Raw genomic sequence first — 13,801 nt, 5'->3', positions numbered from 1 at the left:
CGGGCTTAGAAGAATCAGAATGAGCTCAAACACGCTACGACCAACTCAACCTTATTGAAGGTAAGCGCTTGACAGCCATGAGCCATGGGCGCCTGTATCAACAAAGAATGAAGAATGCGTTCGACAAAAAGGTGCCCTGGCGCAAGTTCCATGAGGGGGACCTTGTGCTGAAAAAATATCCCATACTGTTAAAGATAATCGAGGGAAGTGGGCCCCAAACTATGAAGGACCTTTCGTTGTGAAAAGGGCTTTTTTCCGGAGGGGCCCTGTTGCTTACCAACATGGATGGCGAGGAGCTACCTTTACCCGTGAACTCTGATGTTTTCAAGCGATACTATGCTTATAATCTGGGGAAATTAAGGATATCGCTGCATGTTATTTTATTTTTGTGTGTTCTTCTTGGTTTCCCACAGGGATTCCTGTCTGCTGTAATTTTCTCATCACAGTCTTTTAGAAGAAGAGAATATGAGTTTGAGACTTCAGTCCTCACTTTGTGTGCTTTAAACCATGTGCGGTTGTGATCACCTGAGCCTTTTCACTCAGTCCATGGGATGCCCCATGCGCTTAATTAAAACTGAACCTAACCAACTTTCACTAAAAAGATTGTTGCATTTGAAAACACTCATGCATACGCATATGCATGCATATTTTGTGATAATAGGGGCAGAATCGTCTTAGGCAGTGGTCAGATACTGGGACGAAGCTGAAGGTAGAAACCAATCAAGGTAAAATGGTAACGCGGCCATAGTTTGCCGCGCAATGTCGTTTCCTACTTTCAGGTACTTAGGGACGGATGCAAGTAGAGGCTAGGGTCACGACCGATAGATCGTCGTCCCTTGCCCAGCTCTGGACAAACGGAAAGTGCTGTTGGGAGGCAGCCTAGTATCCTTTAAATTCCCAGTAACTATTACTGTTATGTCTTTAAAGTAAATATTGGATGCCTAATCTACCCTAAGGGGGTTTGAGTAAGCGAACACCGACTCGTGGGAAGCCGTACCTATTTCTTCCCAAAAAAAAAGTATAGGTTAGCTCGCCTGGGCGAGCACCCCTGCACCTGGAAATATAAAAAACGAGGGAGGGGGGGGTTTCTCCACCCAAAATTCTTCCCCCTCACTCAAAAAACGGCAACACCACGGGAATTACAGGTTTTTCACCCCTAGGCCACCATTTTTGCGCTTTTGCTTCCATTATTAGTGTTGTTACTCACTCCATCAAGTAAGTATCTCATTCTTGAGCTTTCTAGCTTTCCATTGATGTATCTTGGTCTTCTTTTGGTGCTCTAAATTGTGTGAATATGCCCAAATCTATGGAGCAATTTTGGCTTTGTTTCATGCTTGATTGGTTTGAGTTAGGGGGTTGTAAGGGATGGCCCTAGGCCTATGGTGCATTCTGAAGCAATGGGGCATGCCACATTGCCCCCATTCCCTTGCTATTCATGCCTAAACATGCGCCCACCAAGTGCTTGGTGAAATGCCTCAATGACATAGGAAACAACAAAAATATTGTGTGTTAATAAAATACTTCAAATATGGACATGTGTATGCATATATGAATTCTTTTCAAAAAAATATGTGTGGTAGCTAGAATGTTCTTGTATATTGATATAAATGGCAAGATATTTTGCGAGTATGCGTTCATAAATGTTCTTCTTTAAAGGAATGTGTGCACAAGTTTGTTCTAAATCGAAAAGATTAGCATGCCATTTTTGCTTTAAAATAGCATTTCCTTGTAAACTAACTTTTCAAATGTTTGTCCTTGCAGGAAATGGCTCTGAAAAAGCTTTCCGTGAAGAGATCTAGGAGGGACGTCGCGGCTGAAGGGACCAGTGCCGCCCCCGAGTTTGATAGCCACCGTTTCAAGAGCACCGAGCACCAGCAGCGTTTCGAGGCCATCAAAGGATGGTCGCTCCACAGAGAGAGATGCGTCCAGCTCAGGGACGATGAGTACGCAAATTTTCAAGAGGAGATAGCTCACCGACATTGGACGTCGCTGGTCACTCCCATGGCTAAGTTTGACCCAGACATAGTCCTGGAGTTTTATGTTAATGCTTGGCCCATGGAAGAGGGAGTGCGGGACATGCAGTCATGGGTGAGGGGTCAATGGATTCCCTTTGACGCAGATGCCTTCAGCCAGTTCCTGGGTGACCCGCTAGTGTTGGAGGAAGGCTAGGAGTGCGAGTTCAGTCAGAGGAGGAACAGGGCCGACGGGTTCGACGAGGAGGCCATTGACCAGCTATTGTGCACACCGGGGTAGGATTTCGCCCGAACCGCTGCCGGGAGGCGGGTGCGAATCATGCGCACCAGTATAACCACCTTGACCCAGATGTGGATGACATTGCTGCTCAACAATGTCCTGCCTAGTGATCATAACTCCGACCTTCCTCTGCCGTAGTGTCAGCTGGTGTATGTCATCCTGACACGGATGAGTGTCCATGTGGCTCAGTTGATTGCAGATGCCATCTATTTATTTGTAGGTATGCCACCCACCAGGCACCCTCTAGACCTGGATAAGTCTAACAGGGCCCTGGGGTTTCCAGCATTGATCACGGGCCTCTGCCAGTCATTCGGGGTTCCCGTCACACCTAGTAAGGTGATATGACCGTCGATCACCCGGGCCTTCATTGAGAAGTATTTCACGCCTAGGCAGGCACAGGGTGATGCACCGCAGCCCGCAGACGCACTGCCACCACCTCATCAGGCTGATCCTGCTGGGTCATTAGGCATGGAGTGGTATCTATAGCACTTGGTTCGCCAACAGGCGGCCAACCACCGGGGGCAGGTGCAGATACATGAGTGTCTCTAACAGCTTAGCCTCAGTCAGCAAGGCCAGGGTTTTGCTCCTTTTGTGTACCCTACTCCAGTTCAGTTTAGGGCTGAGGTCGCATGGCCCGGAGATTGGCCCGAGGCCCAGGCAGGGGAGGCGCCTGCAGGAGCTCTCGGCGATGCAGAGGAGGCCCACAACATGGATGAGGAGATGACGGAGTTGCTCTGTTTCCTGGGAGGAAGCGGAGCCACGTGACCGAGGTCACCACACTTTTTTTACATTACTATTTTTTTATTAGTTTTCTATTGACGTTTTCTGTTATTGTCTATATTGTTGTTGACATTACTATTTTATGTTTTTGTTCATATGGTTACTAACATTACTATCATTATTGTTTGTTTCTGTTAGAAATTTTTTGCGTTATGGCTCTCAGTTATTTTCTCACCGTTTTTTAGACTTACCATTTTCGTGCGTTTTTCGTTCACCTTGTGGTTAGACGTAAGTAGGTAGTGTGCGCCCTCGTCCGCACGACCTTTTCAGAGAGAAAAAGAGAGAAAAGAAAGAAGAGAGAGGAAATGAACAAATGATAAATAACTTAAAAAAGAAAAAGTGGAAAAGGAAAAGAGAGCAAGTAAGAAAAGAAAAAGAAGGAAGGAAAAAAGAAAATAAAAAAAATTGTCTAACTAAAAAACAACATGCTTGTGAAAAGAGATAACTTCCAACTTTTCTTTGAAATAATTCACTGATCATAACCAGTTTTTGAAAAAATGTGTATACACCTGAGGGGTAAATGTTGTGAAAGTTTTTTCGAACACCCAAAATAGGCTCGGATGAATGCACAAATTGATAAAAGAACATATTTTGGAAACACTGGGTTGACTAAAGTAGAGAGAATGAATTATGAGCCCTAGCATCACATGACCAAAATTTTTTTCGACATTTGAGTGTCCACATAGGTGCATGCACGACTAGTTTTGCATAAAATTTCCAAATCATCATTGTTGCATTTGTGTCATGGAAATAATGTGGGACATCCCCTTTTATCCTTGAACCGAGCCAAACCCTGACATATATCATGTCCAGCCGGCTACAAACCTTGAGCCAAAATCCCAATTTACCATAAACCTTGACCCAGGGTGAGAATGTCAATCCTTGCCCTCAGAAGAAAACAAAAAAGAAAGGAAATTCCCAATCAAAAGAGTGGGAGAAAACAAAAAGAGAAAATTCCCAATCGAAGAGTGGGAGAAAGCAAAAAAAGGAAAGAAAATTCTTGATCAAAGATCGGAAGAAAACAGAAGAAATATACAGAAAAGTCTTTGGACCAGACGACATCTGAACAAATACAGAGTTATCATCAAGTAAGCAAAAAAAGAAAGGAAAAAACGATCTAAAGTGGTCCTCTCCCTTTGATTGCCAACCAAAAATCCTGTGCGCTAGCGACCTTCTGCGCCTTTTGTCATCCAGAGGCGGCGGGCCCGATGACATGCGGGAACCATTTGGTCCCGCACTTTTAAAATTTCTTTTGCTATCTCAAAGACTCAAAGCATGATAGCACGCAGAGACTAACATCGTCTTCTGCGACTTTTATCATTCAGAGGCGGCAGGCTTGATGACATGCGGGAACCATTAGGTCCCACACTTTTAAACTTTTTTTTGCTATCTCTAAGACTCAAAGCATGATAGCACACAGAGACTAACGTCGTCTTCTGCACCTTTTATCATCCAGAGGTGGCGGGCCCGATGACATGCGGGAACTATTTGGTCCCGCACTTTTAAACTTTCTTTTGCTATCTCTAAGACTCAAAGCATGATAGCACACAGAGACTAACATCGTCTTCTGCGCCTTTTGTCATCTAGAGGCGGCGGACCCGATGACATGTGGAGACAAATTACGGTCATCCGCACGCTCGATGAGTGATAAACGCGCAGAGACTAACATCTTCTACGCCTTTTGTCATTTAGGAGCAGCGAGTCGAGTGATAAATGCGCAGAGACAAATTATGGTCATTCTGCGCCGTTTGTCATTCAGATTTCACAAGTTGAGTGATGAACACGCAGAGACAAATTATGGTCATCATGTGCCCTTTGTCATTCGGGGACAGTCAGTCGAGAGGTGGGCGGAGACAAATTATGGTCATTCCGTACACCTTGTTGTCATCTAGAGGCGATCATGTCCGGTGGCACGCAAAGACAAATTATGGTCATTATGTGCCTTGCCGCCCAGGCTCGATCACGTCCAAAGACACGCAGAGACAAATTATGGTCATTCTGCGCCTTGTGTCAACCGGGAGGAACGAATTCGACAGTATCAGGATGATGTGTCGGTACTGATCATTTTCAAATTTTTGCAAGTTCCACTGACAGGGAGATTCACCAGCCGAATGTTGTTTCGCTCGAACGAAATTAGTGTCTTATCTTTACTTCCCTTTTATCTCCAATAAAAGACAAGTAAAGAGGGGCAACTGTTATACCCTAATTTCGTCCCGGGACCATCTGTTGTTGGGATGCGACCAGGATTTCCCTTTCTTTGGGAAAATATCTTTTAGTAAAATAAATAATAAAAAAATCAATCGGACGTTTTCTTTGGGATTTCCCTTTCTTAATCGAATCGACTAATAACCAAAGTGAAACGAAGGCTAAAATCAATTCATAAGCCAAGTTTTTTTCATCACCTAAAAAAGCCATTTTTAAGGTCCAATGCCTTAAAATGGTCTTTTCCACCTTTATTGTTTAAACATAGATTTCTAAAAAAGGGGCCTAAAATCAATACGTAACTTTATCACCTCTTTCAAAAATAAAGAGATCATTAATGGTCCAATGCCTTAATGTTTTCTCATTTTTCAAAAGAATCGAAAGATTGTTTAATGGTCCAATGCCTTAAATGACCTTTCATTCAATAAAAACATATCTTGCAAAAAAGGATAAAAAATAACTTAACCAAACGCTTTGTTCACAAAGAACTACGTAGGTCTGATTTCCTTATCACAATTGAGGAATACGTAGGAGCAAGGGAAACACCCTCGTCGACCACAAAAACATAAAAATATAAAAAGGCATAAAAAGACATAAGAACATAAAAAAGGGAAAATAATATAAATTGAAGTCACATTTGCACATTGGATTAAAGGTTGTCGTCTCTTGTGACGGATGTGTGGGGTGCTAATACCTTCCCCGTGCATAAATACAACTCCCGAACCTTTCACTTAAAGATCGTAGACCACGTCTTTTCTGGTTTTTCCGACGTTTTCCTCAAATAAACGTTGGTGGCGACTACGTGTGTATTCCTTTCTTGGAAGACACACCAGCGAGTCACACGTCACCCTCCCGTCGAAGGGTAGGTTTCGACACTATCCAACGACCTAAGAATCCGGTGGCATGCGGCGACACCTTACAGTTATCCGCACCTCGTCATTCGGAGACCCCAAGTCCGATGACATATAGAGATCAATATGGTTATCTGCACCCTTTCTGGAGATTGCAGCATCTTCCGATCGAGACTATTTTAGTCACACCAATTGCTATCCAGCGACCCAGGAGGCTGGGGGCATGCGTAGACACCTTACGGTTATCCACATCTTGTCATTCGAAGATCCCAAGTCCGATGACACACGGAGACCAATGTGGTGATCTGTACCCTTTCCAGAGATGTCAGTGTCTTCCGGTCAAGACAAATTTAATCTCACATTTTTGCTATCCAGCGACCCAAGAGTCTGGTGGCATGTGGAGACACCTTACGATTATTAGCACCTCGTCATTCGGAGACACCAAGTCCATTGACACGTACAGACCAATGTGGTCATCTGCTCTCTTCCCGGAGCTGTCAACGTCTTTCGGCCGAGACTATTTAGTGTCACCTTCTTGCTATCCAGCGACCCAAGAATCTAGTGGCATGTAGAGTACCTTATGGTTATCTGCACCTCGTCATTCAGACACTCCAAGTCCGATGACATGCAGAGAAAAATGTGATCATCTGAACCCTTCCCAGAGATGTCAGTGTCTTCTGGCCGAGACTATTTAGTCTCACCTTTTGCTATCCAGCGACCTAAGAGTTCGGTGGCATGCAGAGACACCTTACGGTTATCCGCATCTTCGTCATTCGGAGACCCCAACTCCGATGACACACAGAGACCAATGTGGTCATCTGCACCCTTTCGAGAGATGTCAGCATCTTCTAGTCGAGACTATTTAGTCTCACCGGTTGCTATGCAGCAACCCGAGAGTTTGGTGGCATGCGTAGACACCTTACGGTTATCCGAACCTTCGTCATTCGGGGACCCCAAGCTCGATGACACGCAGAGACCAATGTGCTCATCTACACCCTTTCCGGTGATGTTAGTATCTTTCGGTCGAGACTATTTTCATCTCACCTTTTGCTATCCAGTGACCCAAGAGTCCGGTGGCATGCGGAGACACCTTACGGTTATCCGCACCTCGTGAATTGGAGACCCCAAGTCCGATGACACGTAGACACCAATGTGGTCATCTGCATCCTTCTCGGAGATGTAAGAGTCTTCTGCCCGAGACTATTTTTTCTCACCTTTTGCTATCCACCGACCTAAGAGTCCAGTGGCATGCGGATACATCTTACGGTTATCCGCACGTCGTTATTCGGAAACCCCAAGTCCGATGACACGCATTGATCATTGTGGTCATCTGCACCATTCATACCCTAATTTCGTCCGAGGACCATCCGTTGTTGGGATGCGACCCTCGTTTGACCATTTCAAGGTATTTGGCACCCATCGTTAGGCAATTTGTGAAGTTCCAAGACATGCCGGAAGCCAAAAGAAAAGCGTTGTAGCACAATCCGTGAAGTTCCGTGACATGCCGGAAATTAAAAGGAAGTGTTAGTCCGCAATCCGTAAAGTTCCGTAACGTTCCGGAAGGCAAAAAAGGGATGATTACGTAATCCGTAAGGTTCCACAACATTACGGAAATAAAACAAGTATCGCTATGAAATTCGTAAGTTTTCATAACTTTACGGAAAAAGAATCACCAAAAAAGGGTAAGGGGTGTATTTAGTAAAAATGGGGGTTCAAATAGCAACCAGGCCCACTTGTGCCTTCCAGGATGTTCCTCCAGAAGGCGGTTGCTTCTGGAGGAAGCAACCTAGCTCGCCTGGGCGAGCTGGGTGGCAAGCATCTCCTTCCTTTTCCTATAAATAGGGGAAGGAGGGAAGAACAAAAATGTTCTGCCTTTCTGGTACTTTGTAATCACTTAAAATTAGTGAGGAAAATTGTTTTCGTGAAGAAAATCCAAGCCGAGGCGCTTCCGTAACGTTTCCAGGGGTGATTTCGGGAAGATTTTCAACCGTTCTTCGTCGTTCGTTCTTCATCGTTCTTCGATCTTTAACTGGTATGTTCCCGAAATCGAACTTTTCAATTCATTCTATGTACCCTTAGTGGTCCCCATTTGTTTCGCGTACTTTTATTCTCGTTTCATTTACTTTCTGTACCCCTTTGATGTGCTTTAGTCATTTACTTAAGTCATTTTCTCGCCTAATCAAAAAATAAAATAAATTTCCACCAATCATTTGATTTGTAATATCCGTTAATTTCTGTAAAAATGAAATCCGACCGTTCGGTCATGCCATAACCACGTTGGAAACCAAAAAGAGGTAAAATAATAATATAATAATCAAAAAATATCTTTTAGTAAAATAAAACAAAAAAATCTATCGGACGTTTCTCTTTGGGGTTTCTCTTTCTTAGTTGAATTGACTAATAACTAAAGTGAAACTAAGGCTAAAATCAACTTGCAAAGTCAAGCTCGTCCGCAAAAAATCACTAAAATAGATTTTAAGGTTTGATACCTTAGTTTTTCTCACCAAGTAAAAATGGGTCATTTTAAGGTCCAACACCTTAAAAGGACCTCCTTCCAAGTAAAAAGAATCGCTTGATTCGCTCTTTAGAAAGAACTACGTAGGTCTGATTTCCTCTTCGATGGAGGGTACGTAGGAGCAAGAGCCCCGCTTTTGTCGACCTCAAAAATAAAAAAGAAATAAAGTTTAGATACACAATTTCACACGATTCTAATTTAAGGCTGTTGTCCTTTGGGACAAATGTGAGAGGTGCTAATACCTTCCTCAAACGTAAACACAACTCCCAAATATGGAATATTCTTCATGATCGGTTTCCTTTGGTTTTTCCGACGTTTTCCACAAATAAATGTTGGTGGCGACTCCGCGCGTATTCCTTTCTTGGAACACGCACCCGCGAGTCACGCGTCGCCCTCCCGCCGAAGGGTAGGTTGCGACAGTTGGCGATTCCGCTGGGGAAAGTTTTTGTGAGTTAGGCCTATTTTAGGAAAGTGTGGAATTGTGAAACTTTGTGTGTGCGTTTTTTCTTGAACTGTGTAAATATAATAAATGTTGTTTTTTCCACATTTTTACACTGCATTCTAAGCACCCACGGGTTTGAGTAAAAAGGGGCCCTATACCCGGGTCCATGGAAATCTAAGGAGTGGAGATGAATCTATGGTCATGCTAGGTCTCCGAATTGCTTGATAATAGTGAAACCTCGTCTAGAGCTTTCTCTCTTTATAATGTGTTGTCGCTGGTGTTCCATACAGCCGCAATATTATTATCTTGAGTGATGATACCTCTAGAAAACAACCATGTGAGATATGAATCATTGGGAGTAGCTATTAGAGACCCTTAGATATTATCCTATAGGTCCCCAAATAGGGGCACGAAGCAAACACGCTGCGTGCCATTTTAAACACTGCCATGCATGTAGTCCTAAATGTCATGTACGCCTTTGCTTGTAATTATTTGTGGATATTGTCGTACTATGTGCATCCTCGTGTTATGCTTTTGCGCGTCTACATCATGTCGTCATGCACACGTTGTATGTTGGTCTCGTCTTTTGTCATGGGAAGCCGAAAAATCCATATCACCTTCTTAAACTGCACACATGGGGCACTGCACCCCCAAATGCGCAAGTAAGAAGAGATAATTTTTCAGGCCCTCGTGTCCGTAAATGCATTCATATCATGCATCGCATAAGCATCTCTTCATGGCATCATAATGAACATATTGTTCCTACGTTTGTCCGTTATCATATTCCAGCATCACATTTTGCATGAGTCATTGCATCATCATGCATATGCGTTCAACATACTTTTTGTTCTACAAACTGCATACCTTGTGTTTTCATGTTCGCTCATGCATGATCCTTGCAATTTCCTCTGCAAAACAAAAACAAAAAAAGGAAGCATGGAAATTCACGATGCATTCTTAGTTGCATATATTCTGTACCATGAGCCAACCATGTTGGAATCATAAACTTGTTTCACTTAAAAACAAATGATTGAACATGGTACCTAATGCATGGTTAACTAGGAAATGATGTTTCTTCGGGCATCTCAATTTCATAATTACATTTTCCATGCATAGTTTAAAGTATGCCTGAGTCATTCATCCCTATGAAATGTTGTTGAAGTATTGGCGATCAGAATTGCCATTCCTTGGATTATAGGGTTGAACCAAGCTCATGCTTTTACGAAAAGGTTCATCAAATCAAGTTGAAATATGGAAGTAACCATCTTGCAAAAATTGGGGCAAGAGATGGATCGAGTTACATCATTGCTTTGTCTACTGCCAAACACGTTTAGGATTGTTGATATCCTTGTTACTTCCAGTTTCACCATGACAAAGATGTCATGGACCATGTTGAAAATCTAAATTGATTCAACCCCATGTCCTGCGTAAAAATTCGAAATACTTCAACTATGCATCATTCGCATACATCCATGCTTTTCATTGGTTGCATTGCTCATTGCATTCTTTCCTTGAAAAAAGAAAAAAAAACGAACTTAATCATTGTTATAAAAAAGAAAAAAACATGCTTTACGGTGCCCTTACTGAACCCGTGCTAGAGCTAGAATAATGGGTAAAGCGGAGGAGGTACCAGAAAAGATGAAGGCCGACATGGAGGCCATGAAAGAGCAAATGGCCCTGATCATGGAGGCCATGATGAGCATGAGGAAGATAATGGAAGCCAATGCGGTTACCATTGCTGCTACCAGCACTGTTGCTAAGGTGAACCCGATGCCCCCATCTAGCCTCAATCAAATTAATCATCCAACCTTAGCTATGGTAGGCAAAGATTTGGGAAGTACGAATGGCCCCATGATGTGCAAATTCAAAACAAGCACGCCTTCCTGCCATATGGCTTACCTCCCAACTTACACCAGCCAATGTGGCGTACACTCCCAATGAGAATGTCAATAACTCCACTCCTATACTCATCAATCTAATCATGCACATGTCTCTTGACCCATGAGGAAGGCACATAAATGCCCCACCACAATCTAGCCGACTTCGAGCCTTGCCTCGGATATGCCACTGAAGGGTAAGCAGTTGGTGATATACTCCTGCAAAACACTTTGGAGGGCCCTCAGTATCACCCACAACCACACCCCTCACATTCCACAGTGATTAAAAACCTTCATGCTATGGCGGAAATGGGAAAGTTGGATCATCTAATGGAAAGGCTTAGGGCCATTGAAGGAGGCGAAGATTATGCCTTTGCTAACCTAGAAGAGTTGTTCCTAGTACCCAAACATGGTCATTCCCAAGTTCAAGGTGTCGGACTTTGACAAGTACAAGGGGACTACTTGCCCCAAGAACCATCTAAAGATGTATCGTCGGAAGATGGGGGCATGCGCAAATGATGAGGAATTGCTGATACATTCCTTCCAAGAAAGTCTTACTGGGGTAGCTGTTACCTGGTACACTAACTTGGAACCTTCCTGAGTCCATTCTTGGAAGGACCTAATGGTTGCCTTTGTTAGGCAGTATCAGTACAATTGTGATATGGTTCCGGATAGGATGAAACTACAGAACATGTGCAAAAAGGGGCATGAATCTTTCAAAGAATACACCCAAAGGTGGAGGGATCTGGCAGCCCAAGTGGCACCCCCGATGATGGAAAGGGAGATGGTAATCGTGATGGTAGACACATTACCAGTATTCTACTATGAAAAATGGTGGGTTACACACCTTCAAGTTTTACAGATTTGGTCTTCGCCAGCGAAAGGATCGAAGTGGGTCTGAAAAGAGGCAAATTTAATCATCCTGCTTGGACGAATGAGAAAACTAGGGCAAATGAAGAAGGTGAGCATGAGGGAGAAACCCATGTTGTGACTACCATTCCTGTACGGCCAAGTTTCCCACCAACCAAACAATGTCATTATTCAGCCTTCTCCTTACCCACCACCCAGTTATCCACAAAGGCCATCCCTAAATCAAACCACAAAACCCACCTACCACACGACCAATGCTAAACACCACCTTTAGCACAAACCAAAACACCTACCAAGAAATGAGTTTTGCAGCGAAAAAAAAACCTGTAGGATTCACCCAAATTCCAGTGTCATATGCTAAACTTGCTCTCATATCTACTCGATAATTAAATGGTAGCCATAATCCCTGCTAGGTTTCCTCAACCTCCATTTTTCCGAGGATACGGCTTGAACGCAACATGTGCATATCATGGAGGAGCCCTGGGGCATTCCATTGAGCACTGTATGCCCCTGAAGAATAAGGTGCAAAGTCTAATTGATGTGGGCTGGCTGAAATTAGAGGAGAATCGCTAATTGAATCCTAACACTGACAAGCGACACCACACATGGGACAATTTTGAAAGCTGTTGTTAGATGTCTCTAATGACTCATCAGGATTTTCAAGTTTATGCCATTATTGTAAACCATACTTACAATGCTAAATAAAATGGATAAATCTGACATCTTTGTCCCTCATCCTCTCGTAATTACATCTTTGCTTCCACTGGAATGTGGGTGCAAGCCATTGGTTTGTTTGCTCGAGCGACATGCGCTCCTGAGTGCTGACTTTCAAGACCGTTCAATCAGAGATTACTCGTCTTGCACGTTGGTGGGGGTGCCGTAAAACAACGAGTAAAGTTCAAAACAAATAAGTTTCAAAATAAATAAAAAAGTTCAAAAAGAAATTTGATTGACTGTGTTTTCAAGACGTTCATGTGACCTCATTTTATCATTCTGGAAAGTTTGTCCTTTTAGAGAGAAGTGAGTTATCAAGAATAGGATGTTGGACAAATGGCCTCAGTTATCTTAAGAGGGGGGGTGAATTAAGATACAAAGACTATTCCCCAATTAAACTTTCACTCTCTCTTTTTGGATTAACAATGCACCCTTAACATGAATTACTCAAAAGACAATTCAAAATAAACTTCTTTAAAGCAAAAGATAAATAACAATAAATAAAAAAAGTTTAAGGGAAGAGAGGAGTGTGTTGCAACCTACCCTTTGGCGGGAGGGCGACGCGTGACTCGCGGGATGCGTGTTCCACGAAAGGAATACGCGCAGAGTCGCCACCAACATTTATTTGAGGAAAATGTCGGAAAACCGGAAAAGACGCGATCTACGAACTTTTAAGTGAAAGGCTCGGGAGTTGTATTTACGCACGGGGAAGGTATTAGCACCCCACACGTCCGTCACAAGGGACGGCAGCCTTTAATCGAATGTGCAAACATGACTTTGATTTTTTATGTTCCCTTTTTATGTCTTTATATCCTTTATACCCTTTTTATATTTTTTCTCTTTTTGTGGTCGACAAGGGTGTTTCCCTCTGCTCCTACGTATTCCTCAATTGCGATGAGGAAATCAGACCTACGTAGTTCTTTCTTCATCAAGTGATTCTTTTTTACTTAAAAGGTGGTCATTTTAAGGCGTTGGACCTTGAAAAATGATTCATTTTTACTTAGTGAGAAATTGAAATGATAAACTTCAAAAACCTATTTTTATGGACGAGCTTGACTAGGCGAGTTGATTTTAGCCTTAGTTTCACCTTTAGTTATTAGTCAATTCGATTAAGAATGAGAAATCCCAAAGAGAAAAACGTCCGATTGATTTTCCGCTTTATTTAACTAAAAGATATTTTTTTGATTATTATATTATTATTTTACCTCTTTTTTTTTATTTCCAACGTGGTTACGGCACGACCGAACGGTCGAAATTCATTTTAACCGAAGTTAACGGATAATACAATTCAAACGAT

This window comes from Glycine max, chromosome 16, assembly GCF_000004515.6.
Source record: "Glycine max cultivar Williams 82 chromosome 16, Glycine_max_v4.0, whole genome shotgun sequence".
Taxonomy (NCBI): Eukaryota; Viridiplantae; Streptophyta; class Magnoliopsida; order Fabales; family Fabaceae; genus Glycine; species Glycine max.
This window is presented reverse-complemented; position numbering follows the sequence as displayed.